The 4,912-nt window shown below is 49.0% G+C and overlaps 1 pseudogene; it reads left to right on the top strand.

Annotated features, from left to right (window-relative positions):
* The first annotated feature begins 543 nt into the window (after positions 1–543).
* LOC141977532 (chemerin-like receptor 1) lies at positions 544–1,560 on the top strand (annotated as a pseudogene).
* The last annotated feature ends 3,352 nt before the right edge of the window (positions 1,561–4,912 follow it).

The following is a 4,912-nucleotide window of genomic DNA, read 5'->3' as shown; positions in this document are numbered from 1 at the left end:
CGTTCTGAACATTTTGAAATGGTTCGCTTTCTTTTGTTTTCCAAAAAGGAAATTTTATCAAAATGAGGATGTTTTTCTAGATATTTTGATTTCAACTGAAACACCATTTGTCACTGAAAAATCATTTTGATGAAAAATTTCCAAGAAGTCCGATTAGCTAGCGCATTCTAACAAATGTGTTCACAAGCTCCAGAGTAGACCGGCAATTTGCACTTTATTTGGCCACCTTAGCACTTTCTAGAGTTAGTAACAGTGCTAAGCTAGAGTTTGTGTGTGTTATTTACAACTTGCTATCTAAAACCCCAACCTTTTACACAGGTGCTGGAACTAGGAGTGCTGGGGGGGCTGCTGCACCCTCTGGCTTGAACTGGTTTCCATCATACACAGGGTTACAGTTTGGTTCAATGGCTGTCAGCACCCGCACTGTACAAATTGTTCCAGCACGCCTGATCTTTTATCCTCATCAAGATAAGCTTTCAGAGACATGATATTTGTTCTTTGTTTGGTCAGTAGAAGATCTGCACTGCCTGAACCTACACTTGGATGGCAACCTATGAAGCAGCGCTTATTCATAATCCAGTTCTCATGGACATGACTAACATAATCTTCATGGTGGCCTATAGCCTGGCCTTCCTCTTGGGCATGGTGGGAAATGGCTGGATCATCGTCATCACTGGCTTCCAGGTGAAGAAGACAGTCACTCCAATGTAGTTCCTTAACATGGCCATTGCTGACTTCATCTTCACCTGCTTCCTATCCTTCAGAGTTATCTGCATAGCCTTGGGCTTTCGTTGGCCCTTGGGCAGCATGATGTATAAATTGACCATTACTGTCACCTCACTCAACATGTTCACTAGGGTTTTCCTCTTCACTGTCATCAATGCCAAGCACTGTATCTCCATGGCCTGCCCTGTGTGGTCCCAGAACCACAGTTCACCCCGTCTGGCTTCTTTGGTTATTCTGGTCATCTGGATCCTATCCCTTGCATTGAGCTTGCAGTACCCTGATCTCTGGGATTTCATGAGCTCATCTTCAGAGTGGAACGTCACCTCTGGCAATCTGAACAGTGTCCAAGAGAACCTCTGTCTGAGAAAAAGAAGGATGATGGCCAGTGTTGCTATCCACTTCCTGGTTGGGTTCCTGGTCCCATTAGCCTTGATCATGACCTGCTACATTCTTCTAGCTGCCAAGCTGAGGAGAAGCCATCTCACTCAGTCCAGGAAGCCCCTCAACATCCACCTTGTCTTAATCCTGATCTTTTACCTCTGCTGGATGCCATATCACGTCTTCTACTTCCTGCAGGTCTCAGGTGATGCACTACATTCAGTGATGAAAAAATCCCTGGATATGGGCATCCTCTTTGCTGATGGCCTGCTCCATTTTAACAGCTGCCTCACTCCCATCGTCTTCCTTTCCATGGGCCAGGAGTTCATGGGTTGCAGGGAAAATGCATGTAACTACCAGAATGCTGTTCACTTGGAAGGAGAGCCAGCTGAAGAGGGGAGAAATGTTCAAGGGGAGATGGGATCCATTCACAAACTATATGCTAGCTCAAGATAACAAGCTTCCGAAGTGTGTTGTGTCCCCCTATAGTAACTGAACTGTAGAAGAAGATGACAGCCTACTACTGCGAATTAACATAGGGTGCCTTTAGCATCTGTGCTTAAAGTGTGGTGCTGAAGGTTCTAAGTTCAATCCCTGCTGATGGCACATACTGGGGGAGGGGGATCACGACACGGAAAGGGATCTAAATTCATAAGGAATGGCTGGGCCTGCAGCGCTTGGGGCACTTGAGCACGGGCCTGAGCTGATGGGAGTCTTCCCCCTGATATCAGTGGGCACTGGATCAGACCATTGGGATCAAAGCTTGCTTAAATGCTTTGCTATTGTGCCACTTAAATGCTGGTCTGTAGCATTCTCTGGTGTTTGCTTCCCTGCTGATTTTCTAGGCTCAGTGTCAACATCAAATTGCTCAACAGAACAGATGTGGTGATTTTCTTTTGCCAAGAAAGAAATTTTCTTCAAGTGATGCTCTCATTTGAAATAATTTACAGTGGCTCTGCGTTGGGGATGTTCTCTCTTAGCAGCATCCCTGGTGGTTCAGATGGCTGAATTGAACAAATTCAAGCGTAACAGAGTCTAATCCTGCAGCTTCCCTCACCGATGTTAGTGTGAGTGAGGCTCAAAGCCCAGACCACAGTGGAGTTCAAAGACAATAGCTGTACCAGATGAGCCAGGAGAAAGGTCAATATGCAAGAGGGGTACTGTGGACACACACAATCTATTTCCCCACACAAACCTACAGTACATACAGGAGGGCTTTCTCGAAGATGGAGCTGCAGGTATATGCACAATATGCTGCAAAGCAGATCTCGTGGCTCTTGGAGGGCAGTAGGGTCTCAGGATTAGAGCATAGGGCCTGGGAATCTGGACTCCTGGGTTCTATCCACCTCCGGAATGGGAATGGGATCTAGTGGGTGACAGCAGGGGGTATGGGAGTCAGGACTCCTCGGTTCTACCCCGCAACTCTGGGGAATGGGGTCTAGTGGTTGTGGGGGGCTGGTGGGAGTCAGGGGCACCCGATGAGACGACTGAGCAGCAGCCACAAGGACCATGGGAGTCCAGACTGTCTGTGCTCTTTATTCCCTCCAGCAGGCAGCTGCAATGACACTGGGTCCGTGGTCCCCTGTGCCCGCGCTCAGAGCAAGGCTGCTTTATCCTGCAGTGGTTTGTAGGGCTAGTGGTTTTGCTTTCTTATACAGTGGGCCATAAATAATGCAGTTTAATTATGAGGATACTTTGCTCTTCTGTTCCCCTTTCTTTGGTGGAACTTGGAGCACGTTATAGGCAGCCATTAGCTAAATCTTCCTGCCTGTGTGCGGTGGGAAGTTGACTTGTAAGGCAATGGCAGCGATGGGAACCAAATCCTTTCTATCCACTTCCTCTGCTCTAACCCTGCAGACCTAAATCCCCTCCCAGAGCTGCGGATAGAACCCAGGAGTCCTGACTCTCAGACCCCCGCCTCCCTGACTCTAATGAGGAGACACAACTTCCCTCCCAGAACTGGAAATACAACTTTTGTGTGTCTTGTTTATTTATCTGTAAACTCTTTGTGACTCTCTGTTCATTTATGTTTGTACAATGCCCGGCACAACAAGGCCCAAATCTCAGTAAGGGCAGGGACTGTCTCTTGCTGTGTGTCTGCGCAATGCACAGCAAATGGGGCCCTGATCTCAGCTGGGGCAGGGACAGTCTCTCACTGTGTGTCTGGGCAACGCCCGGCACAACAAGGCCCAAATCTCAGCAAGGGCAGGGACTGTCTCTCGCTGTATCTGGGCAGTGCCAGGCACTACAGGGCCCTGATCTCAGCTGGGGCAGGAACTGTGTCTCCCTGTGTATCTGGGCAACACCCTGCACAACAAGGCCCAAGTCTCTCTAAGGGCAGGGACTGTCTCTCACTGTATTTCTACAGCGCCCGGCAAAACAGGGCCCTAGCACACACAAGGCATCAACCGATGACTATACAGATGTTAAATAGGAATGAAACAATGAGGTTCTCTCAGGTGAGCTGCCTCCTGAGCTACTTTTGGTGTCTCTCCAGATCGACTCCTGCTCTACACTGTCACATTTAACCCTCTTCAGTAGCGTTTGAAAAACACTTTCCGTCCACGCACAAAACTGCTTTAGTCAGTGATGGCTGGTTCTAAGCAACCTCACAAAGTGACTCTGCTCTTTGAGGACTAAAGAACAATTTAGCCCAAATCATTCCAGGCTCAGTTGTTTCATGAGACCTTTAAAAATGGCCTTGTGACTCCAGGCGGCATTTGGAGTGGAGCTAATAGAGTCCTCTCAGCTCCCTCATTAGGCCCCTCGACATCTATCCCCTCCCGTACCAGGGACCCCACATCACCCTTCCAGCCTCCCAAGGAACATCTGCCTGTGCCTGTGTTGATGTGAGCAGACCATGTCCTCACGCTACAAACCACTTGTGGTTGCACTTCCACTAACATCCCCACCAGCACGCGGCACCACAGGGCCGTGATCTCAGCTGGGGCTGGGACTGTCTCTCACCATTTGTGAGAGACAGTCCCACCTGGCACAATAGGGTCCTGATCTCATCTGCCTCCTAGTCACGACCATAATAGAGATGATAAATAATAACCATAATCTGATCCGGTATGGGAATTCCTACATGCTTTCCCTGGGCTACTTGGTGACACCACCCAGCTCTATGCCACACAGATCCACAGGGAATAACCAGGTAAGTCCTGAAAAGGCCGGGACTTGGGGTTCAGTCGTGTACCTTAAGCGCTAGAGTACCAGGAGCTGCACAGCCTGCTAGAATCTGGAGAGAAGTCTCCATGAGCAGTGGGGAATCAGCAGGAGTGATCCTGAGAACCTCCTACAGCAAGGTATTTTAGAGTGAGTGACCCATGCGAAGAAATGTCCTTTCTGGCTGCTGACGTAGCCTGTCCTTGTTATATCACCGTCTCTGAACAGAAAACGGCTAAAGCTCTTGTTCTGAGGTGCTGCCCGGTCGGACTCTAAACAGGCTCCTATTGTTTGTCCACTGGACAGTTCATGGGTTTTTAAGAATGGGAACAGTCAGTCATTAGGAGGAGGAAGCAGAACCCATGGCTCTTATCAGCATGAGATCGGTGCCTGCCAGAGGTGAGCAAGGGCAGACAAGGAGAACAGGCTGTCAGGTGTGGCTGTGTTTTCAGAAGAGCTCTTGCATGAAAGAGCTGTGCTAACATAGCAATGCCGCTGGCGACAGGTGAAAGGTGGGGTGTCCAGTGAGGCAAAGAGGGGCCTCAATAGAAGCTCTTTGTTGTTTTAGGATTGGGTCCCGGTTGTGGGCGGAGAGAGAGAAAACAGAGGCCCAGATTCTCAGGCCTTGTTTATACAAGAA

This window comes from Natator depressus, chromosome 24 (assembly GCF_965152275.1).
Source record: "Natator depressus isolate rNatDep1 chromosome 24, rNatDep2.hap1, whole genome shotgun sequence".
NCBI classification, from domain to species: Eukaryota; Metazoa; Chordata; order Testudines; family Cheloniidae; genus Natator; species Natator depressus.
This window is presented reverse-complemented; position numbering and strand designations above follow the sequence as displayed.